At 44.5% G+C, this 24,551-nt stretch overlaps 1 long non-coding RNA gene across 1 annotated transcript; it reads left to right on the plus strand.

Moving 5' to 3' along the window:
* Nucleotides 1-1,730: 1,730 nt before the first annotated feature.
* Nucleotides 1,731-9,760, plus strand: LOC131394574 (uncharacterized). Its single transcript, XR_009216197.1, has 3 exons — nt 1,731-1,823; nt 6,745-6,892; nt 7,695-9,760. It is a non-coding gene; the product is annotated as an uncharacterized LOC131394574 (long non-coding RNA).
* The last annotated feature ends 14,791 nt before the right edge of the window (nt 9,761-24,551 follow it).

Genomic DNA, 24,551 nt, shown 5'->3' on the forward strand with positions numbered 1-24,551 from the left:
CTGATATATAATAATGTACACCTGAAATTTACACAATGTTATAAGCCAATATGACCTCAATAAAATAATTTTTTTAAAAAACTCTACTTCACAACCACTAGGATGGCTTGAATAAAAAAGTGAGATAAGTTTTGTCAAGAATATGGAGACATTGGACTTTCATACGCTGCTGGTGGGAATATAAAATGGTGCAGCCGCTTTGGAAAATAGTCTCGCAGTTTCTCAAAAATTAAACCTAGAATTACCATAGCACCCATCAATTCATTCCTAGGCATATGCCCAAGAGAAATGAAATATATGTTCACTCAAAAACTTGTACATGAATGTTTATTGCAACGTTATTCATAATAGCCCAAAGATAGAAACAAACCAAATGTCCATTAATGGATGAATAGATAAACAAAATGTGTTTTATCCATACAATGAAATGTTATTTGGCCATAAAAATGAATGATGCATTCATATATCATTCCTGGAAAAATTATGCTAAGTGGCTGAAATCAATTATAAAAACAACATATTCTATGACCCCATTTATATGGAAATACAGCATAGGGAATTCTATAGAGACAGAAAGTAGATTAGATGTTGCCTAGGACTGTGGCTTGGAGGAGGAAGATGGAAAGACAGGGAAGTGATTGCTAAAGGGAACAGGGGTTTCTTTTCGAGGTGACAGAAATGTTCAAATATTGTGTTGATGATTGCATGCATCTGTGAATATACTGAAAACCATCGAATTGTACACATTAAAGGGATGCATTGTATGGTATGTATACTATAGCTCAATAAAAGTATTCAAATTAATACACGCATTAGGAGTTTTGAACCAATGTGTTAGGTATATTAAGAGTTTTCAGGTATATCCCATATTTACATAACTTTTTTTTCTAATATTGGTGAAAATAGAAATTCAATTGCCTTAGGAATATCATAGGCATTTACATTTCAAAATCTCTAGGCACACACTCAAAAATTATCTCAAATAAATTTCTTCCTACTGTAAAATGTATACCTGCGAGTTTTACTGAACACATCTCATAGCTCTCATAGTTGATCGGAGAAGAGGTTCTGCGCCCAGGCGAGGGCTGCAGGGTTCAAATTTCCAACCTGAGCCAGGACCTTGGGAGGCCATGGGATCCTTCAGCTGAAGTACCAAGTGTGCGGAGGTGGAGGAGGGATGGGTGGCAGCCTCAGCGCTGCCGACAGTCAAAGATCAAAATGGAGCCAGACTCTTTATTACATATGGTGAGGTCATTTTTAAGTGTGTTTGTAAACGACGTCACAGTTCCATGAGTGGCTTCGCAGCCTATGCCAACCCCCGACCCGGGGAGGACCTCAGACCCTCTGTCCCAGCCTGGCCTGGCCTGGACTCCCCTCTTTCTGCGGCCAGGGGTGTGGAAATTGACTCTGGAATTCCCTGGGCTCAGCGTTCAGAAGGAGCTGGAAGAAGTCGCCACTGTCCCTCTAGGGCCAGGAACAAGTTCTGTTGAAAAGCAAACATCCCAGGAGGAGAGGGATCCCGCCAGCAACGGAACCTGGTTCCGCTTAGCTTTCTGACCTCCCGCCCTGCCGTCACTCAGACAACAGGGGGCGGGTCCTTGCGAACTGTCCAATCAAGGGCGCAGCAGGGGTAGGTGGGCGGGGCGACGCTCCGCACACGGCGCGCACGCTCCTGGCGCTCTCGGGACCGCGTCTCACCTGCGCGTTGCAGCCCGGGTGTCGCCGCTGCGGCGTCAATCCCGCTGTGACCCGCGCCGGCCGCGGGGGAGCGGGGACGACGCTGGGGACCCAGAAGCCGGGAAGTGGTGCGTGCGCGGCCCCGGGTGAGGAGACGGGGAGGAGGGGCTGGTCGGAACCGGCCGTGGCGGGACCGGCTTCCCGGCGGTCACCTCCGAGTCTGCGGACCCGAGTCCGCGGGGGCGCCGCTCGGACCTCAGTCCCCTCCGGCCGCAGCGTGGGGGCGGGGCCGGCAGCCGGGACCCCGGGCGTCCTGTGCTCACTGCGCGCGGCGACTTCGGCCCCGGAGCCTCTCTGGGCAGCTCTGCGCCCGCAGCCCCGCGTGTCCCCAGATGGTGCGGTGACCACGGGGAGGGTCATCGGGGACAATCGTGACTCGGTCTCCGGGGTTCGTGCGTGGGAGGAGCTGTGGGCTGTGGGGTCCCCAGTCCCTCCTTTCTCTCTAGGGGACACCCGTTTTCTCCTGAGTTTTCCAAATGTTTGGGGAGCAGGGTCTCAAATCCACCACCCTGTCGCCCAGCCTAGCTCTCCCTAGCACTGGCAACAAATCCCTAAATTTCCAGAGCCCTCCCCGCATTCCCAAAGCCAACGTCCCCTCTCTGATTCACTGCATCATTATCAACTGTCTGTCGTCCATGGTGCGTTTCAGACAGACACAATATTTTAACTGTTTATCATTATTCCCTAGAGTCATGGATGGCTCTTTGTTAGAGATTATATTTGTCTGTGGATGTTTTACATGAGAGGAAAGCAGAGAAAAACTACCTGGAACTACCTGCGTGAGACCCTTGTGCCCCTCCCCCCAGGATCTTTCTGGGCACAGACATCCTATGGGAAGTCCTTTGGATGGAGGTTCCTCTTTGGAAACTTCCCTGGGTGATCTATCCTGTCGACCCTGCCCCTCCCTAGTTTGTCACCTTGAAAAGATTTATTCACTTTTTTTTAAGTCTCCGTTTTACAATAAATGTAAAATGTATTTAATCAACGGATCTTGAAAGACAGTATAAAGTAGTTCCAAAGAGGCAAGAAAGAAGTGAATTTCAAAAAGATAAAATACAACAGTATCATATTGCATGTGTTAAAATTTCTTGTTTCACTTTTTATTTCCCCTACCAGGTTTAGAATGTTCTGAGGTCTGCTCTCACTTTTGGGTGATTTCAAATGGAATTCCAGGGCTTAGACTTGCAGATGAGAAGTGTTCCAGTATCATTAATTGTTTACAAAACAATTTCTTGCCATGGAAATAATAATCAGTTAAGATTATTATTTTCTTTTTTTTTGCTGGGAAAGATTTGCCTTGAGCTGACATCTGTTGCCAGTCTTCCTCTTTTTCTTCCCTTCTCCCCAAAGCCCCAGTACATAGTTGTATATTCTAGTTGAAAGTCCTTCTAGTTTTTCTGTGTGAGCCACACACAGCATGGGTACTGACAGACTCATGGTGTGGTTCCACGCCAGGTGACCAGGCCGGGCCACCAAAGGGGAGGGTGGCAAACTTGAACCACTGGGCCATCGGGGCTGGCTCAAGATTATTATTTTCTGAAAGCAGTAGATACTCGTGGGTTTTCTTGTTGAGCTAGTGAAATGCCTTACAGTTTTCTTCCCTCCTTTCCACGTAAACACTGGCTTTGAGTGATTTTACTGGATTGTTCAAACACTGGGTTTGTGTTAATAAAATATCAATGGTGTTCCAGACCAACTCCAGTGGGGGCAGAGGCCTGAGGTCATTGTCTCCAAGCTAAGGCCCCCTTGGGCCTGCAAAGGGAAGGACTTGAAGGCCCAGTTGTTCTTCCTGGGGAGCCTCCCCCTGCAGGTGTCCTGCTGCTCACACCCTGCATGGAAGGAGCCTCTATACTGAGAGGAGCTGCAGAGCCCTGGAAAGCTGGGGGTGCACGTGCACATGGGGGTGGGGAGGTGATGCCCTTTCTGAGGTTGTAGCTGTGGTTTCCTTGGGCCTATTTCTAGACATAAGTTGGAGTTTTGCATCCACAGTGTAGGTGCACTCAGAGTGTAACTTGTTTACATTGAGAAAGTCTGTGAAATCAGTACTTTTGTGTCCTGGATTAGGGTCCATTAGTTTGGGAGTTCACTTGGTCAGAACCTTCAACTGAGTCCAGCTGAGTTTTCCTCATTGTGAGAAGGGAAGCCTGAGAGAGGGAGCATGTGCATTATTCCCTGGGGAGGGGAGGGGTTGTGGAGCTCCCAGAGTTCACTCCTGTGGCTGCTCAGGTGCCCCACCCTCCTCCACCAGGGACTGACCCACTCCAGGGGTTCTGTCTCAACCAGGAGGGTCAGGAATATGGAAGCTTCTGAGTGTGGCTTTCCTTCTGTCCTGTGGGAAGCAGGCTGCTGATCTGTGCTGATTCCAGTATTTGTGTTTCTTTCCTTTGGATTCCTTTATCGCTTGAATAATCCAGCCCTTTGGCTCTAGTTTCCCTTAGCACTTGGGCCCTGACACTGTAGGTTGATGGAGAGATAGGATGTGAGGAAAGCAAGAAAATTGTGGAACCGAATAGAATTTTTGTCCCTTTTAGACAGGAGAACCTCAATATGTGAGATATGTCTGAGAATTTCAATACATTCATTTTTCATTTTTAGATCAGTTTTTCTTTGTGCCTGTCCCTAGAGAACATTGAATTAAAAAACGCTAAAGCAATTGAATTCCTATTTTAATTGATTGGAGGGAAGCTTCTGAACGCTTATGTAAATCTTTGAAAATACAATACATTTAAGGGGTAACTCAAACCCCTATTGCATTGTAATATGCTGCTTATTACTGAAAATCCCCCCAGTGTGAGACAGAGGGGAAGGAGAAACTAGGATCCTGCGTGTCCTTTCAGTTAAAAAGAGATTTGAAAATTTTCATTTTGAATGGGGTACACTTATGTAACCAGGAGTGTTTAAAGAAATTAAATCTCAGAATGGTTTCCTATGTACAAAGTTAAAATTAAAGAAAGACTAGTACACAGTAAAATATGATGTATATAAGTTTCTGTTTATTTGAAATAAATCTGTAAGACAGCAAAGTCTAACTTAAGAAGACTCACTGCCAACATATCCTGGTCCCCTCCAGAGCTGTTACTCCAGCCACCCCCAAATACACAGTTTTGATCATTTCTTGAGCCTCCTGTTAGTGTTTCTTTATATAAAAATAAGCCATTGCAAATGCATATTTTTCTTACCCACATTTGTCCTTAGAATGAACAGTCAGAGTCCACGTTTTTTGTTGTTTGCTCACAGCTTAAGCCTCCCCCCTCCTTCTGCCCCTTGTGCCCCGACCTGGACAAGCTGATGGGAAAGTCTGGGGGCTCACTCCTCTGGGACTGGCTTCAGATTTAAACCACCAAAGCCCCTGATCTTGCCCTGTCCCCACCCCCAACCACAGTGCACACCCAGACCAGGCTTTTTTCCTTGCTCTCTGCAGCTTTTCAGAGCTGCTTGAGAGGCCAGCCCTGCCCTCCTGAAACCTCTAATTATGTGAGTCTTAAGCCTTTTCCTACCCTGTGTGTGTGTCTGACTGTGTGTGCCACCCTGGCATCAGTCTCAACAAGAACCCCCCACCCCCGTCTGCAGTGACCATAACAGCTGGCACCCTCAGCAGCGTGTCCAGACATGACCCCCCCCACCGTGGGTCTGTCTTCTCCTGCTCTGACTCGCTCACCTGCTCTGCTGCCTGGTGGCGGCCTGCACTGTGGGCTGCTGCTTGCTGGGGAGCCTGTGCTGTGAGCTGTGCTGCCCTGTGTTGCAGTGTTGACCCACCAAGCCTCAGTTCTAGGCTCAGCTGAGCAGAGTTGGTAGTTTGAAGAATGTATAGGTGTTTGGGAGCAGGACTATGGGATTGGGGCCTCCTTAAATGAGTCCTGGGTCAGTGTCCTTGCTGGGATTTGTCTGTGTATTAGAATGAAGCTGTGACAGAGGCTGGGTTGGCCTGACACACCCCAGGGATGGAGGTGTAGACAGGGACTATATCCTTTGCAAGAGGAGGGCCCATCAGATGGTCACTCCTGAAAGAGCTGTCATTTAAAAAAAAGAGAAGAGAGGGGGAAAGGCAGGCAGTGGGTGGCAGGCTGAGTCCACACTCCTAACACCAGAGGGCTCACCAGGACCCTTAAGTACCTCTGCTGCTGCTGCCTCTGCCTCTACTGCCACAAAGATCCTGACCCTCAGGGTGATAGGGGACAACAACATGGCTCCCCTGTGGCACAAAGTATTAGATCAAACCTGACTTAAGCCCAGAATTTAAACCCTATCAAGCAACTAGTTGTCATGGGGGAGGCTCCTAACCCTGATGGCACTGTTTTGAGGTTCTTGGGTGGAAAAAAAAATTATAAATAGCATGGTAGAGAGACACTCCCTCCCCTGAACTATATTGGGTGATGAAAAACAAAACAAAATAAGGGAGGAAGGGAGAGACAAAGCAAAAGAAAAAAATAGTGAAGCAAAAGTCCGCATTTTGACCAATTAGAAATCCAACATATACTGAATTTACATAACAAAACAGATAGAAGTACACTGCTTGGCTTTGGGGCCTCTGCAACATAGATTCTGAATTAACTTCACCATCTGCTGTAATGCAGTAATTCAGGAACCTTCATACAAATAATCAAAATGAGGGCTCAAGTTATAGTTACGCCTGGGGATCCCACTAAGTTTGAGCAAGATATGCCCATAGTCTTAGGGCGGTTACTGAATATAAAATAGAGGACAAATAGGTATGCTTCGTGTTAATCATCAGGAAATTGTGGTCCTGCCTGAATTCCCGGTGATTGTAACACTCAGTGTCCTAAAATATCCCACACCAAGCATGGAGGCTGTAAACTAATGAGTCTTAAATTAAGTCTTGGGCACTTTCAAATTGTCCTGACAAAGTGGGACCCCACAGACCTTTAACCTCCAGTTAAATTACCTAATATGGCCCAGTGTAAATTAAACAGGGCTTTGAAGGATTGAAAACCATTGTGCAACGCCTATTTAGGAAGAAGTGATTATTCTCTGTGCTTCTTTTCACAGCGGAATTTGTCCTGTATTAAACCTGGAAAGAACGAAGGACACCTCACAGTGGATTACTGCAACCTGGAGGCTGTGGTCGCACCAAGTAAACTCTTATTCCGAGTCCCCAGCAGTGTGGAAATTACTTACTCCACCCCATCAGCACCTGGTAAGCATTCTGCTCTCACAGATTCGGCTCAGTCTGTTCTGTCAGTGCTGTGTCCACAGCCTCTCAGCTGCACTTGGCCTTCCCCTCTGAAGGGGTATGATCCACCTTTAGCTGGTTACCCGCAGGGAACCTCAACACCATTGCCTGTGCGCACAGCCTCTGCAGGCAGGATCTGAACTGCATCCACCTTGCCCCAGGGGCACAGGTCTGACATTACGTTAAACGGCATCCTCCTGCCGGGACATTCAGTTGACATTCATTCAGGACATACAAATACTGAAGCAAGGAGCTCACAGAAAGCAGATGGGCCATTACCCACACATAATGTGAGGCCCTAACACCTCGGTTAAATTCCTAGAAATTATTTGATAAACAAGGGGCTGCTCCCTCCCTGATACTGTGAAGAAATAAATAGCCATTGTCCCTCACAGCACACACAGATCTTCGAGCTTCTCTCAATGTGTGAAAGGCGATATATTTCTTGTTGACTAATTCTACTTGAGCCCGTTTATGCTGTTATGTGGAAATTGGCCCACCTTGAATGGGCACCCTTACCACAGAAGACTGGAGACTTGCTTCAGATTGCCGTACAACCAACACCCCTGTTAGTGCCCTCAGAGCGTCCTTCATTCTAGAGGCCTCAGTGACCTCCTGTTGTGCCTCCCGGGGTGCCCACGATGGCCTTGAGTTGTCCACAGGCTTCTGATGCAGGAACCAGCCCTGGGCCCCACACTGTATGCCATTAGAGTAGCAGTTACCACTACGTACTGGGCTCTCCCCAAGCGTGTGCTTCTCCCCCCAGCTGCCCATTATGCTTTGGGTTCTGGAAACAGCACCCCATGAGTTCAGCATGGCTACTGAGACCTCCTTGAGACATGATGGAGCCACACCTGGGCCCTCTGGTTTGTATCTGTGCAGGAGGGGGTGGCCTTCCCTCCCCTCAGTTCCTTGCCAGGTGCCATTGTTCTGGAAGAGGTCACCCCTCTCCCAGACCCCTTGGCTCCCTAGGGAGCTTCTTGGGTTTAACGGAGTGAACTGCAATGTGAGTTTGCAATCTTTATGGATGACATCACCACATTCATACGTGATGGAGCTCTGTGGAGAGTTGCTGCTTTTCATCACTTAAGTGGGACATCCTTGATAAAGAATGGGACCCAAACATAACTAAAATATCCCAAACTAACCAAACATCAGGCGCTTATATTATTTTAAAACTTCTTTAAGAGATGTATCCCCTCCTCACCAGCAAATGGGCTCACCCACATCCGGGGATTGAGAGAGAGGCATGCAGGTCACGTGATGCTGAGGGTGAGGTCCGTCGGAAGCGGGTGCAGCCTAGATCAGGTGCCCATCTGACAAGGTCAAAGCTGCAGGAGGATGGACACTGGTCCAGAGAGATGGAAGGATCTTGGATTTGACTGACGATGCTTGGCGAGAATACAAGTTGCCTTACTGAGGATGTTGCAGCACCACTGAGTGAGCTTCTGGAACCTGAACAGGACAACGGATGGCACCACAGAATCTGTTCACGAACAGGAAATGAAGCGGACGGACTTCGCCTGACAGTACCTCCGTGAGAACATTCCCCCCATAGGAAACGGTCACCTGGCTCCTTTTTCATGGATGGAAGTTTTAAAAATACATAGATACGAAGTGCTTTCTTGCAGCCTCCTATCTCAAATCTTTTAGTAATAGATTAGCACTCAAAAATGCACACCCACTTAGTCTGTGGCAGCAAAGCGCAATGTGGAAATACTCACCAGAGTGAGCAACCGATTGCGAGTTCTCAGGAATGCAGACTATTTGAACCTCAGGTTCTTCAGGTACTAAGTTGTGTTTAAACGTGATTGGTTACAACATTTGCCTTCAACTCTGATGCTGCTTTGCTATCAGAGGTTAACTCATCGCAACTGCTTATCTGTGTCCTGTGACATGGGCCGCTGAATATGAGGAAAAGGCAAAGAAGAGGAAGCCAGACCTAAGGAGAATTATTAACTTCTCGTAGACGCCCATGAGAAGCATTCTGAGGGGCTGTGTGTGAAGCCTGTGGATGTAATGGGTGAATACCACATTCACTGCTTACTGGCATTCCCAAGGTTCCTCATGGTAGTTTCAAACTTTGGTTACATTTACAGATTAAAAAGTTATCCGACAGTTACCTCTGCTCGCCCTACAGCTTCCTTTGGTGCCGCTGGAAAGGATCTTTGGCTGGATGGACCACTAGTTTTATCCAGTAATGGGATTTCTTATTTGCTCAAAGCTCTTTCAGATCTAACTGAAATACCGTGGAGTCAGGATTTAGTTACACGTTTGTATAAGAACCTGTATTTCGCAGAACCCGTTCATGGACATTTATCTCCCGGAATTGTTTCCTCTGTTAAGTGGTGTCTGTCTTGTTCTCTGCCCAGATTATAAACTCTGTGGGAAGAGGCCCTGCCTTATACGTCTGTTTCCCTCACTGAAAAACTGAAAACACTAAATAATTGGAAAATAAAAAGAAATTTTAAAAAACAGTAGGAAAAATGATCAACTAATTAAACTACAACTTCCAAAATTGTTTTGTATCAGAGAAGTTCCCATCTAGGTTCTTTTCCCTTCATGATAATTGTCATGGAAACAGAATATCGCATTTCAAAAATTGCTTCCAGTTCTTATAATTGCCTTAAAAGCAGTAAAATAGTATACTTCTATTCTTTTGACAATTTCTCTTTTTTTCCAGCTTTGTCACATTATAATTGACAAATAGAATTTGCATATATTTAAAGTGTACAATGTAATGATATGCATATACATTGTGAAATGATGACTACAATCAAGCTAATTCACACATCCATCACCTCACATGGTTATTCTATCTTTTTTTGTGGTGAGAACACTTATGATCTCGCTAAGCAAATTTGATGTATGTAATACATAATGATTAACTATAATCACCAGGCTGTACCTTAGATCTCCAGAATTTATTTATCTTACGTAACTGAAGTTTGTACCCTTTGACCAATATCTCCCTTTGTGCCTCACACTCCCAGCCCCTGGTAACCGTCATTCTGCTGTTTCTCAGTTGACTTTTTTAGATCCCACATGTAAGTGAAATCATGCAGTATTGTCTTTCTGTGACTGGCTTATTTCACTTAGCATCATGTCCTCCAGGTTCCTGCATGTTCTTGCAAATGTCAGGATTTCCTTTTATCAGGCTGAATCTATTCCTTTGTGTATGTATATATACCACATTTCGTTTATCCAGTCAACAACAGACATTAGGTTATCTCCATATCTTGCCTGTGTAATGCTGCAGTGAACATGGGAGCGCAGATATCTGGTCAAGATTATTTCTTTTCCTATGGATATATACTCAGAGGTGGGATTGCTGGATCATATGGTAATTCTATTTTATATTTCTTATGGACCTTCATGCTCTTTTCCATAATTGCTGTAGCAATTTACATTCCCACCAACAGTACACAAGGGTTCCCTTTTCGCCATATCCTTGCCAAAAGTCTCTTCAGACTTTTTTATAATAGCCATTGTAACCTGTGTGAGGTGATATCTCGTTGTGATTTTGATTTGCATTTGCCTGATGGTTAGTGATGCTCAGGACCCTGTAGAGGAAAACCTACAGTTTTTTCCTCCTATGTGTCTCCTTTACTACTTACACAGAACACTTCACTTCTGACACTTCTGATCACCAAATATGTGGTGGGGGGTTCCCACAAGAAATTCTCTGTGACACTAGCTGGGTGTCCTACAATTTAACGCAATTCTAACACTATCTACTTGGTGATAACGTCAGATCCCACAGGTTAAGGGCTCAGTCCCATAAGACTGCTCCCCACTTCAGAGGCTAATCCCAAGTAGTAGGTCTCCAGGTTACCCACAACTTCTGTCCAATTTGGCTACAAATCAAAGGTTTTCATGACCTCTTCCTCATAGGATTCAATTATTTGCTAGAGCGGCTCACAGAACCTAGGGAAACGCTTATGTTTACCAGTTTATTAAGGGATATGATAAGGGAAACAGATGAATAGCTAGATGAAGAGATACATAGGGCAAGGTCTGGGGGTACGGTCACAAGTGCAGGAGCTTCTGTCCCCGTGGAGTTGGGGTATGTCACCCTCCTGGTACGTGGGTGTGTTCACCGACCTGGGAGGTCTCCAAATCCCCTCCTATGGGGATTTTTATGGAGGCTTCATTGCATAGTGATAGATCATTAATTCCATTTTCAGCCCTTCTCCCTTCTCAAGAGAATGGAGGGCAGGGCTGAAAAGTCCAAGCTCCTAATCATGGCTTGGTCTTTCTGGTGACCAGCCCCCATCGATGGGGCACCTACCCTGAGTCACTGCATTAGAACAAAAGACACTCCCATCACCCAGGAAATTACAAGGGTTTCAGGAGCCCTGTGTCAGAAGCTGGGGTCAGAGATCAAATATTAGGACAGAAGATGCCCCTAGTGCTCTTATCACTTAGGAAATTCCAAGGATTTTAGGAGATCTGTGCCAGGAACAAGGACGAAGACCAAATATATTTATTATTATAAATCACAATATCACAAGGACTTTTTCATATACTGGTTGGCCATTTGTATGTCTTCTTTAGAATAATGTCTATTCAGGTCTTTTGCCTTTTTTTTTTGGTGAGGAAGATTGTCACTGAGGTAACATCTGTGCCAGTCTCCCTCCATTTTGTATGTGGGACGCCACCACAACATGGCTTGTTGAGCGGTGTGTAGGTCCGTGCCCAGGATCCGAACCCTCAACCCCAGGCTGCCGAAGCGGAGCACATGAACTTAACCACTATGCCACCGGGCTGGCCCCCCCATTTTTTAATTTTTTTTCCTTGCTGTTGCATTGTATGAGTTCTGATGTATTTTGGATATTCACCCCTTATGAGATATATGGTTTCCAAATATTTTCTCCCATTCGTTAGGGAGAAATGTTGATTGTTTCCTTTACTGTGCAGAAACTTTTTAGTTTGAGGTAATTCCACTTGTTGATTTTTGCTTTTGTTGCCTGTGCTTTTGGTGTCAAATCCAAAAAATTGTTGCCAAGACGAATATGAAGGAGCATTCCTCCTATGTTTTCTTCTAGGAGTTTTATGGTTTCAGGTGTTATGTTTAAATCTTTAATCCATTTGGAGTTGATTTTTGTGTGTGGTGTAAGATAGGTGTCTGATTGCATTCTTTTGCATGTGGCTGTCCAGTTTCCCCAGAAAAGAGAACAATGATTGGATTAAAGGATTGAAGACTATCTTTGCACGATTGTGTATGGTGTATTTTGGCAACTTTGTTGAAGATTACTTATCTGTATATGTGTGGATTTATTCTTGGGCTCTCTTTTCTGTACTATTGGTCTATATGTCTGATTTTCTGCCAGTACTATGGTTTTTTTAAATTACTGTAGCTTTGTAATATAGTTACAGGGAAATTAGGAAGTGTGATGCCTCCAGCTTTGTTCTTTCTCAAGATTGCTGTAGCTATTCAGGGTCTTTTGTGGTTCTGTGCAATGTTAGGATTTTAAAACATATTTCTGTGAAAAATGCCATTGGAATTTTCATAAGGATTGCATTGAAGCTGTGGTTCACTTTGGGTAGTATGGCTATTTTAACAATACTAATTCTTCCAGTCCATGTACACAAGTTATCTTTCCATTTATTTGTGTTGTCTTCAATTTCTTTCATCAATTTTTTTTTTTTTTTGGTGAGGAAGATTGGCCCTGAGCTAATACACGTTGCCAATCCTCCTCTTTTTACTTGAGGAAGATTGGCCCTGCACTAACGTCTGTGCCAGTATTCCTCTGTTTTTTGTATGTGGGGTGCTGCTACAGCATGGCTTGATGAGCGGTGTGTAGATCCACGCCTGGAATCCGAACCTGTGAACCCCGGGCCGCTGAAGCAGAGTGCACGAACTTAACCACTACGCCCCTAGGCCGGCCCCTTTCATCAATGTTTTATAATTTTCAGTTCACAGATCTTTCACCTCTTTGATTAAATTTATTACTAAGTATTTTATTGTTTTTGATGCTATTCTAAGTGGACTGTTTTCTTAATTTCTTTCTTGGATATTTCGTTGTTAGTGTATAGGAATGAAACTGATTTTTCTATGTTGATTTTGTATCCTGCAACTTGACTGAATTTGTTTATTAGTTCCAACAGTTTTTTGGTGGAGTCTTGGGGTTTTCTGTATATAGGATCATGTTGTCTGTAAACAGAGACAGTTTTGCTTCTTTCTTTCCAATTTGGATGCCTTTTATTTCTTTTTCTTGTCTAATTTCTCTGGCTAGGATTGTCAGTACTATGTTGAATAGAAGTGGCAAGAGTGGGCATCCTTGCCTTGTTCTGGATTTTAGAGGAAAAGCTTTCACTTTTTAGCCATTGAGTATGATGTTAGCTCTGGGCTCTTCATATGTGGTCTTTATTGTGTTGAGGTAAGTTCCTTCAATACCTAATTTGTGGAGAATTTTTAACATGAAAGAGTGTTGAGTTTTGTCAAAGGCAATAGATGATCATTTATACTTCATTCTGTTAATGTGGTTATCACATTGATTTGTCTAGCTTTATTACCAGAGTAATGCTGGCCTAGTAAAATAAGTTTGGAAGTGTTCCCTCCTCTTCAGTTTTTTGCAAAAACTTGAGAAGGATTGGTGTTAATTCTTCTTTAAACGTTTGATTGAATTCACCAGTGAAGCCATCTGGTACTGGGCTTTTCTCTGTTGGGAGATTTTTGATTACTGATTCAATCTCCTTACTCATTATTGGTCTATTCAGATTTTCTATTTCTTCATGATTCAGTCTTGGTAGATTGTTTCTAGGAATTTATCTAATACTTTTACGTTATCTAATTTGTTTGCATATAATCATTCATAGGAATCTCCTCATCCTTTCTATTTCTGTGATATCAATTATAATTTCTCCTCTTTTATTTCTGATTTTAGTAATTTGAAGCTTCTCTCTTTTTTCTTAGTCTAGCTAAAGGTTTGTCAATTTGGTTTATCTTTTCACAAAACCAACTCTTAGCTTCTTTGACCAGTTACTTTCATATGTTTTCCTGTTACTAATTAGCATCCATTCATTTCAGCTTGAAGAAAGCTCTTTAGTATTTCCTATAAGGCAGGTCTAGCGGTGATGAAGTCCCTCAGCTTTTGTTTGCCTGAGAAAGTCTTTTATCTTTCCTTCATTTTTGAAGTACAGCTTTTCTGGATAAAGCATCTTGGTTGGCGGTTTCTGTCTTTCAGCACTTCAAATATGGCATCCAGTTCTGTCCTGGCTTGCGAGGTTTCTGCTAAGAAATCCATTGGTAGTTTGATTGGAGTCCCTTGTATGTGACGAGTCACTTTCCTCTTGATGCTTTCAGGTTCTCTCTTTGTCTTTGATTTTTATAATTTGATTATAATGTGTCCTTGTGAAGTTGTCTTTGTGTTGAACCTGTTTGGAGACGTTTAAGCTTCATTTACCTGGATGTCCTTATCTCTCCCAAGATTTGGGAAGTTTTCGGCATTATTTCTTTTTTTTTTTTTTTTTTTTGTGAGGAGATCAGCCCTGAGCTAACATCCGCCAATCCTCCTCTTTTTTTGCTGAGGAAGACGGCCCTGGGCTAACATCTGTGCCTATCTTCCTCCACTTTATATGGGACGCCGCCACAGCATGGCTTACCAAGCAGTGCGTCGGTGCGCGCCCGGGATCCGAACCAGCGAACCCCGGGCCGCCGCAGCGGAGCGCGCGCACTTAACCGCTTGCGCCACCGGGCCGGCCCGGCCATTATTTCTTTAAATTAGCTTTCTCCTGCTTTCTCTCTTCTGCTTCTGGGGCTTCCTTATTGCATATATTATTTCTTTGATGGTATTCCATAAATCCTGTGAGCTTTCTTCATTCTTTTTTCTCCTCTAATTGGATAATTTCAAATGGCCTGTCTTCAGTTTCACAGATTCTTTCTTCTGCTTGATCAAGTCAGCTCTGGAAGTTCTCTATTGCATATTTCATTTCACTCATTATATTCTTAAGCTCCAGAATTTGTTTCATTTTTGTGTGATTTCTATCTGTCTGTTGACTTTCTTGTTTTGTTCATGGATTGTTTTCCTGATTTCATTGGATTGACCATCCAGGTTCTCCTGAAGCTGATCTTCGTTGCAATTCTTTTGGATTCTTTGTCAAACAATTTGTAGATCTCCATTTCTGTGGGAACAGTTACTGGAAAATTATTGTGTTCCTTTGTGGTGTAATTTTCCCTTGATTTGTCATGTTTCTTGAAGTCTTGTGTTGCTGTCTTCACATCTGTAGAAGCGGTCATCTCCTCAGTCTTTACTGACTGGCTTTGGGAGAGAAACACCTTCACCAGTCAGTCCAGCTAGATATTTTGAGGCTCTTTCAAACCTTTCCTATGGATGCACCCACTTCATGCCTCTTGTTCCCTCTTTAGGGGGAATTCTTAAGATTGTATGCCTTCTCTCAATCCCTCAAAGCTGGGCTGGGTGCTGAAAGCCTATCATTTGTTCCTTAAGGTGGTTCCTTAAAATAGTCAAGTGTATGTGTCTTCTCCCAGTCCCACCAAGTTGAGCTGGCTGAATGTGCATGCTTGCGAGACATCTGCAGAGGCTTGTGCTCATCATCTGGGGAGTGTGTGGAGCTGGACACAGGGTGGAGGTTGAGACATGTGGGGTGTCAGGCATGCCCGTGGGCCATTTGGAAGTGTCTGTAAGCATAGCATCCCAAGTGGCTGCTGTGTGAGCCTCCTGATAGAATCCTCAAGCAGCTAGTAGGGTCTGCAGCCCTTTTTTGATTTCCGAGCCCTGGTTGGTGTGAGTCCTGTAAATTTCCCAGTACCAGCCTTCCAGCCACTCATCCGTGCTGATCCTCTTGGTATTCTTAGGGAGACGAGAAAGCAGTGAGCCTCTTGGGCAGTGTCCCACACCACTGGGGAAGCCAAGTGCTCAGCCACTATGCTGTCACCTTCCCCTGTGGGAGGAATTGCAGACCAAGCTGAAGGGGTCTCTCTTGGCTATGAGGAGTGCTGCTTTGAGGGAGGGGTAGTATGGGTGAAGTGAAACTGTTCTTGTTAGTGTCTACAGTGTGTCTATTCTCAGCTTATTTGCCCCCTGGTGGTGTGCTGGAACTTCTCCACTTGACTCCCAAAAAGGTACTCATCCTTGGGTGGTTGTCAAAATAGGTGCACTGTGGGGAAAACTCCTATTCCACAATCTTGCTGACATCACTCCCTCACTGACCGTTGCATAGTTCAGAACTGGGTTGTTTCATCTCCAAGTATTTAGAGGTTTTCCAACTATCTTTCTATTATTGATTTCTAGATTAATGCCATTGTAGTCTAGGAACATATTTTGTATGATTTCTCTTTCAAATTTTTTAAGGTGTGTTTTATGTCCCAGAATGTGGTCTATTTTGGTGACTGTTCCATGTGAACTTGAGAAGAATGTGTATTCTGCTGTGTTTGGATGAAGTGTTGCATGGATTTCAATTAAATCCACTTGTTTGATGGTGCTGTTTAATTCAACAATGTCCTTCCTGATTTACTGCCTGCTAGAACTCTTAATTACTGGTGGGGAATGTTGAAATCTCCAACTACAATAGTGGATTCATCCATTTCTCCTTGCAGTTCTATCACTTTTTTCCTTGTGTATCTTGGCCCTCTGTTGTTATGCACGTACACACTAAGTATTGCTATGTCCTTTTGGAGAATTGACCACTTTATCCTTATGTAGTAACCCTCTTCATCTCATGAGTTTACCTTGCTTTGAAGTCTGCTTTGTCTGAAATTCATATAGCTGTGTCAGCTTTCATTTAGTGTTAGCATGATGTAGCCTTCCCCATCCCTTTACCTTTAATCTGTGTCTTTATAGCTAAAGTGTGATTCTTGTAGACAGCATATAATTAGGTGTTATTTTATTATCCCCTGTGACTTCCACTATCCACAGTTTGCGTCTTCCCCTTGTTGCATTTAGACCACTGATGTTTAAAGTGATTTTGATATAGTTGGATTAAACTGACCGTATTTTTAAATTTGTTTCCTTGTTCTTTGTTTCTTTTTTGTCTGCCACTTTTCTTTTGCCTTCTCTGCCTTTTTTTGAGTGTTTTACCTGATTCCATTTTTTCTCCTCTCTTAGCTTATCATTATACGTTTTTTTCATAGTTGGGCTTGAGTTTGCAGTATGCATTTACAACCAGCACAAGCCCTCTCTGTGGTAACACCATGGCACTTCACTCATCCAGTGCCATTCCTCCCTCCTTGTCCCCTGTAACATTGCTGTCATTCATTTTACTCATCCAAAAGCTATAATTACTGAATACATTGCTGCTACTATTATTTTCAACAAAGTGTTATCTGCCAGATTGAAAATAACAAAAACAAATGATTTTATTTTACCTTGATTTATTCTTTCTCTAACACTCTACCTTTCTTTATCATTTATCTTCTTCTTGATAAATTTCTTTTAACATTTCTTGCAGAGCAGGGGTACTGATGACAGATTCCCTCAATTTTCGTCTCAGAAAGTCTTTACTTCTCCCTCACTTTTTTTTTTAATTTTTATTTATTTATTTTTTTCCCCCAAAGCCCCAGTAGATAGTTGTATGTCATAGCCACACATCTTTTTAGTTGCTGTTATGTGGGACACAGCCTCAGCATGGCCAGAGAAGCGGTGCGTCAGTGCGCGCCCGGGCTCCGAACCCAGGCCGCCAGCAGCGGAGCGCGCGCACTTAACCACTAAGCCACGGGGCAGGCCCAACTTCTCCCTCACTTTTGAAGGATAATTTTGCTTGACAAAGAATTCTAGCTAGGTGGTTTTTCTTTCAACACTATTTCATAAAACTCTTCCTGCTTGCATGGATTCTGAAAAGAAGTCTGATTTCTTTTTTTTTTTTTTGTGAGGAAGATCAGCCCTGAGCTAACATCCATGCTAATCCTCCTCTTTTTGCTGAGGAAGACCGGCTCTGAGCTAACATCTATTGCCAATCCTCCTCCTTTTTTTCCCCAAAGCCCCAGTGGATAGTTGTATGTCATAGTTGCACATCCTTCTAGTTGCTGTATGTGGGACGCGGCCTCAGCATGGCCAGAGAAGCGGTGCGTCGGTGCGTGCCCGGGATCCGAACCCGGGCCGCCAGTAGCGGAGCGCGTGCACTTAACCGCTAAGCCATGGGGCCGGCCTGAGAAGTCTGATTTCTTATCCTTGTTTCTCTATAACTAAGGGGTGTTTTACCCCTAACTTCTTGCAAGATTTTCTCTTTGTCTTTGACTTTCCTTGAGTTTGAATATCTGTTTCTAGGTGTGCATTTTTTGGTTTTTATCTTATTTGGTGATCTCTGAGCTTCCTAGATCTGTGTTTTGGTGTCTATCATTAATTTTGGGAAAGTCTCACTCATTATTTCTTATTTCTTCTGTTCATTCCTTTCTTCTCCTTCGTGTATTCCCATTATGTGTATGGTACACCTCTTGTAATTGTCCCCAAGTTCCTAGATTTCTGTTGTCTTCCTTGTTCTTTTCATCTCTTTGCATTTCAGTTTAGAAGGTTCTATTGACATCTCCTCTCCTCAAGCTCACTGATTCTTTCCTCATACATTTCCACTGTATTGATGAGCCCCTCAAAGGAATTCCTCGTTTCTGTTTTCTTGTTTGTCTTTTATTTCTTGCATTTCCCACTTGGTTCTTTCTTGGAGTTTCCATCTCTGCTCACACTGCCTATCTGTTCTTGCATGTTATCCACTATTTCCATTATAGCCCTTAACATATTAATCTTTGGTAGCTTTACATTTCTGGTCTGATAATTCTTACATATTTGCTACATCTGAATCAGGTTCTTTTGCTTATCCCATCTCTTCAAACTGTGTTTTTTAAGTCCTTTAGTATGCCTTTTAAGTTTTTTGTTGAATGCTGGGCATGTACTGTGAGAAAGGGACAGAGGTAAATAGGCCTTTAGCGTGAGGTTTTATGTTTATCTGACTGGGGTTTAGGCTGTGTTTACTATTTGTGTAGCTGTCAGAGGATAAAATATCCTCAGGTGTCCTTGCTACTGTCTCCCATGTCATCTTTTGGGGATAGAGGCTTCTTAAATAAGTTTTGAAACGTGCAGTTCTTTCAGTGTATTCTGCTGTTATTACACAGAAGGCTTCCTGATGTAGTGGTGTGTTGTGGGTGGAGAGGAAGTGTTCTATAGTCCTTTGATTTGGTCTCAGAATTTTAATGAGCCTGTGTCCCACGCTGTGACCATCTTTGGTATAATAAGAAAGATATTTGGTCTTTGTCCATGGTTCCTAGCAAAGACCTCCTAAAGCCCTTGAAATTTCTTGTGTGAGAAGGATGATAGGAACCTCTTATGTTCCAGTGAGGTGACTGTTTGTGGGCCCCTTGAGAGCTTAATGATAGGGGTTGATTGCCAGGAAGACCAAGCTTTGATTAGAGGCTTAGAACTTTCACCCAACCCCCAACCTCTGGAGAGGAGAGAGGGGTTGGAGATTGAGTTATTCACCAATGGCCAATGATTTAATCAGTCATGCCTACACGAAGAAACCTCCTTCAAAATTCCTAAACCTCGGGGTTCAGAGAGATTCTGAGTTGGTGAACACATCAATGTGCTGTGTCATGCCTGGAGAGGGCGTGGAAGCTTCCTGCTGCCCCTCCCATGCTTTGCCCTGTGCATCCTTTCCATTTGGCTGTGCCTGAGTTGTATCTTGAACACTAAACTGATAATAGTAAGTAAAGCACTTTCCTGACTTCTGATAGTCGTTCTAGTGAATTATGGAAAACCTGAGGGCGTGTCCAGGGAACCTCTGAATTTGTAGTCGGCCGTGCAGAAATGTGTGTAGCCTGGGCCCCGCATTTATGGCTGGCCTCTGACATGGGGGCACTCTTGTGGGCCTAAGCCCTTAAACTATGGAGTCTGCCATTAACTCTGGTTAGTTAGTGTTAGAATTGAATTGAACTGTAGGCCACCCAGTTGGTGTCAGAGGGTTGGAGAAGTAGTTTTGGAAAAAACACTACTTATTTGCTGTCAGGAGGGAAAAAAACTATCAATCTCACAAGTGTTTCTAAGTCCTCCCTGCCCCCGCCAAATTAGGTCGGCAGAAAGGCTAGAAGGGACTCAAGTTGCCTATTTCCCTCCCCGCATGTCAGTTAGGTGCTGGTAAAATCCTAGTCTGTTTGTCTCTAGTGAAACAGAATACTTTGAGGACAGGCCTTAAGAAAACAGAATATTGTAGGCATATTTCAAACTAGCTATTTTTCTGTCTCTCTTTCCACTTTTGGAGGCAGCGGTTTGCCCTGTGATTAATGCTTTGATAGATCAGAGTTGTTGATTTTAAGTCCGTTAACTTTTTTCTGGTGAGGATGGGAATGTCACCTTCATAGCTCCTTACGCGCCAGATGAGAAAGCAGAGGTCTCAGACTCCATTTTTTAATGTTTAACTGCTGACAGTTTTGAAAGCCCTATCCCTCCTTCATTCCCTTGTGCCCACATCTGGACAAGGTGACAAGAAAGCCTGGGTTCTTCCTCCTTTGGCGCTGACAAGAGATTCAGTCCCTGGAAGCCCTCACCTGTGTGTGTGAACGCTCAGCCTAGGCCACTCCCTCACCTCCATAAAAAACCCAGGCCAGGCTCCTTTCCTTGCTCTCTAGGCGTTTCCCACCTGCCTGAGAGGCCTGCCCTGCCCTCCCCGGACACTTCCATTGTGGAAGTAATAAACCCTTTCATGTGTTTCTGGCAAGTAAATGTTGTCAACCAAACCTTGGGAGGGGGCCCACCTGACTCTGCAGGTGACCATGACAGTTATAGAAGGGGGTAACATGGTATATATATTGCAATACGCTTTGCTTCATTGTCCTGTTGATAAATACTCCAGATCTTTACATATCAATACATGCCGCCCTTTGTTTTCAAAAGGTACATATGATGATGAGTTTATATAACCCATTCTTTCTAAATGGGCATGTGGCTTGTTACCAATTTTTGCTGCCAAAACCGTGAATGAAAACTCAGACTGCCACCTTACAGGGCAAACAAACATATACAAATTATGTTCTTTTCCAACCTTCATTACTTCTTAAAATTTTCATCAAATATATTCAGAAAAGAATGTACAAAATGTTTTGTGGTAAGATTTAGTGATAACATTGTAAACATCCTTGGAATCATCATCAAGATTCATAGTGGCCTGTGGGCAGTGAGGAGTCTCCTGACGTTCTGTCCCTTACTCGTCTCTGACCTGCCCTGTAGGTGACCACTGTCCTCTAACTCTTTCCTAATTCTTCATCCTTTTACCATCTATTATTTTCCACTAAGCAATGTTCTTTCACTTTTACCTCCTTTGAGCTTTCAACAAATGAGTATTAATGGAATTGCATTGACAAGATTTTCTAGTGGTTTCTTTGCCTCGGTGTGTTTCACACACGCTAGTGTCTGAGGCTTTGGGCCTGGTCCGGGGCTGTGAAGTTCAAAGTTCCCGCCAGAGCCAGGTGCCGCGGAGCCCCCGGGATCCTTTAAAGAACCAAATGAGGGGCGCTGTGGGGCTGGGCGGACGTCCCCCCGCTGGAAACGGTCACAGATCAAATGGAGCCAGGCTCAATGTGACGGATGGTGAGGTCACTTTTAAGTGTGTGTGTGTGTGTGTGTGTGTGTGTGTGTGTGTGTGAGGGAGGGTCAGAGTTCCGAGAGTGGCCTCGGGACCTTATGATTCACTGCAGCGACCATGGAGAGGACAGGGTCTGGCCTGCCGCCAAGGCAAGGTCGGCTCAAAGACGTGCCCCCCGGCCTGCTGTCACTCAGGCACGAGGGGGCGGGGCCTTGCGAGCTGTCCAATCAGGGGAGTCGCCAGAAACGTACGTGGGGGCGCCGCTCCGATAATGGCGTGGACGGCGTGGACCGTGGGCTCGTCGGTGGTCGCTCCAGCTGCGCAGCGGGTGGGCTGTTCCTGCCGGTAAAGGCCTGAGGTGGCTCCGCCACGGTGTCTGTCGCTGTGACCTGCCCGGGCCGCGGCAGTCGTAGCGTGACCGGCTGGGAACCCCAGAAGCCGGAGAATGGTGAGTGTGCGGGGCCGGGTGTCGGGAGTCGGGGCGGAGGGACCGGTGGGCACCGGCGGTGGTGGCCGCGGCCTCCGCGGTCACCTCGGAGTCTGCGGACCCGAGTCCGCGGTGGCGCGGCACGCAGCCGGCACCGGGCGTCCTCGCCGGCACCGCGCCGCCGCGTGTCCCCAGATGGTGCGGTGACCGCGGGGACGGTCACCAGGGCAGTCGTGACTCGGTCTCCGGGTCCGTGCGTGGGAGGAGCTGTGGGCTCTGGGGTCCCCAGTCTCTCCTTTCTCCCCGGGGGGCCTGTTTTCCCCTCACTTTTCCAAAGGTTTGGGGAGCAGCGTCTCCAATCCACGACCCTGTCCCCCCAGCCTAGCCCTTCCCAGGGCTGGCAATGAATCCCTCAATTTCCAGATCTTTCCCCGCATTCCCAAACGCCATCTTCCCCTCTCCAGTTCACAGCAGCATTGTTAACTGCTTGTCCTCCGTGGTGGTTTCAAACTACGCAGGATTTTAATTGTTATTTGTCCACAGACCCATGGCTGGCTCTTTCTAAAGATTTATTTTTGTGGATATTTTACATGAGAGGGAAGCAGAGAATAACCACCTGGAACTACGTTGCATGAAATCCTTGTGCCCCTCCCCCCAGGATCTGTCTGGGCGCAGACGTCCTGTGGGGAGTCCTTCGGGTGAGGGTTCCTCTTGGGTCACTTTCCTGGGTGATCTGGCCTGTCAGCACTGCCCCTCCTTGTGTTTGTCAGTTTGAAAAGATTTATTCACGTATTTGAGACTCAGTTTTTCAATTAATTTAAAATTTGTTTAATCGGTAGAGCTTTGTAGACAATATAGAATATTTCCAAAGAGGCAAGTAAGAGGTGGATTTCAGAAAAAATATTTCATTATTTAATTTCATTTGTTGAAATTTTTATTTCCCTTTTTTTCCCCCCTAAGTGTCAGTAGTAATGTTCTGAGGTGTATTCTCTTCTTTTGGGTGATTTTAATGGCATATGGTGGCTTAGACTTGCAATGTCCAGAAGCGTTCCATTATGATGGTTTACAAATCAATTTCTTTTCTCGAAAATAATAACTGACACCATTTTTTGATAGAAATAGGTGTTAGTGGGTTTTCTTGTTGAGCTAGTAAAACTGCCTTACAATTTTCTTTCCTCCTTTACACATCAACACTGGGTTTGAGTGATTTTGCTGGATTCTTGAAACACTGGGTTTGTGTCATTTAAATTATCAATGGTGGTCCAAAGCATTGTGACTGGGGAACAGAGACCTGAGGCCAGTGACTGCAAACTAACGCCCCCCTGAGCAGACAAGGGGGGTTTCTTAGGCCTAGATGTTGTTAAATGTTATGTTTGAGTTTTGCATCCAAGCATTCAGAGTGTCATTTGTGCCCATTGAGAAGTCTGTGAAGACCAGGAGTTCTGCCCTGTGGACAGAGGGTTTATGAATTTGGGGGTTCATTTGGGTCAGAACCTGAAACTGAATCTGGCTGAGCGTGTCCTCACTGTGAGAAGGGAAGCCTGGGGGAGGCAGTGCTTCCATGCTCACAGGAGAGGGGAGGGCGTGTGGAGCCCCCAGAGTTCACTCCTGTGACTGCTCAGGTGTCCCTACCCTCTTTCCCAGGGACTGACCCACTCTAGGGGTTCTGTCTCAACCAGGAGAGTCTAGACCCGAAGCTGGGGAATGTGTTTTAACTTTCTAAATGTGGGTTTCCTTCTGTCCTGTGGGAAGCAGGCTGCTTGTCTGTGCTGATTTGAGTATTTTCTGTCCTTTGGATACCTTTATCTGTGGAATATTTCAGACCTTTAACTCTGGTTTCTTACTTTAGCAGTTTGTAATTTTATTTCCTGTGTGAGTGTGTAAGATGTTTGATTTCTTGGGCTTTGAAAGTATAAGTTGATTGAGAAATATGTATGGAAGGCAAGAAAATCCTGGAACCAAACAGAATTATTGTTCCTTTTAGGCAACAAGAGTCTCAAACTTTAAGATGGGTGTTTTTTAAGTTCTCAGGCACATTATTAATTTTTAGATCAGTTTTTGTATGTGCATGTCCCTAGAGAACTTTGATATTTTAAAGGCTATATTATTCTTAAGGCAAGTGAATTTTTACTCAAATTGATGAGAGGAAAAAGCTATTGAATTTCTATTTTAATTGATCTGGGAAAAACTATCAAGCTTATGTAAATCTTTGAAAATCGTAGTAGGTTTCAGGGATTAAATGCAAACCCCTAATGCATTATAATATGCTATTCATTCCTGACAGTATCCCCAGTGTGAAATAAAGTGGAGGGACAAACTATGATGTCCTTTGTCCTTTTAGTTAGAAAGATTTGAAACTTTTCTTTCTTTCTTTCTGTTTTTTTTTTTTTTTGAGGAAGATTGGCCCTGAGCTAACATCTGTTGCCAATCTTCCTCCTTTTTTCCTTTTTTCTCCCCAAAGGCCCAGTAGATAGTTGTATGTCATAGTTGTACATCCTTCTGGTTGCTGTATGTGGGACACCGCCTAAGCATGGCTTGATGAGCGGTGTGTAGGTCCGCGCCCAGGATCCGAACTGGCAAACCACGGGCCGCCAAAGCAGAGCACGTGAACCTAACCGCTGCACCACCAGGCCAGCCCCTGAAACTTCATTTTTTATGGTTTGCAGATTT

Source organism: Diceros bicornis, chromosome 30, assembly GCF_020826845.1.
Source record: "Diceros bicornis minor isolate mBicDic1 chromosome 30, mDicBic1.mat.cur, whole genome shotgun sequence".
In the NCBI taxonomy this organism is placed as follows: Eukaryota; Metazoa; Chordata; class Mammalia; order Perissodactyla; family Rhinocerotidae; genus Diceros; species Diceros bicornis.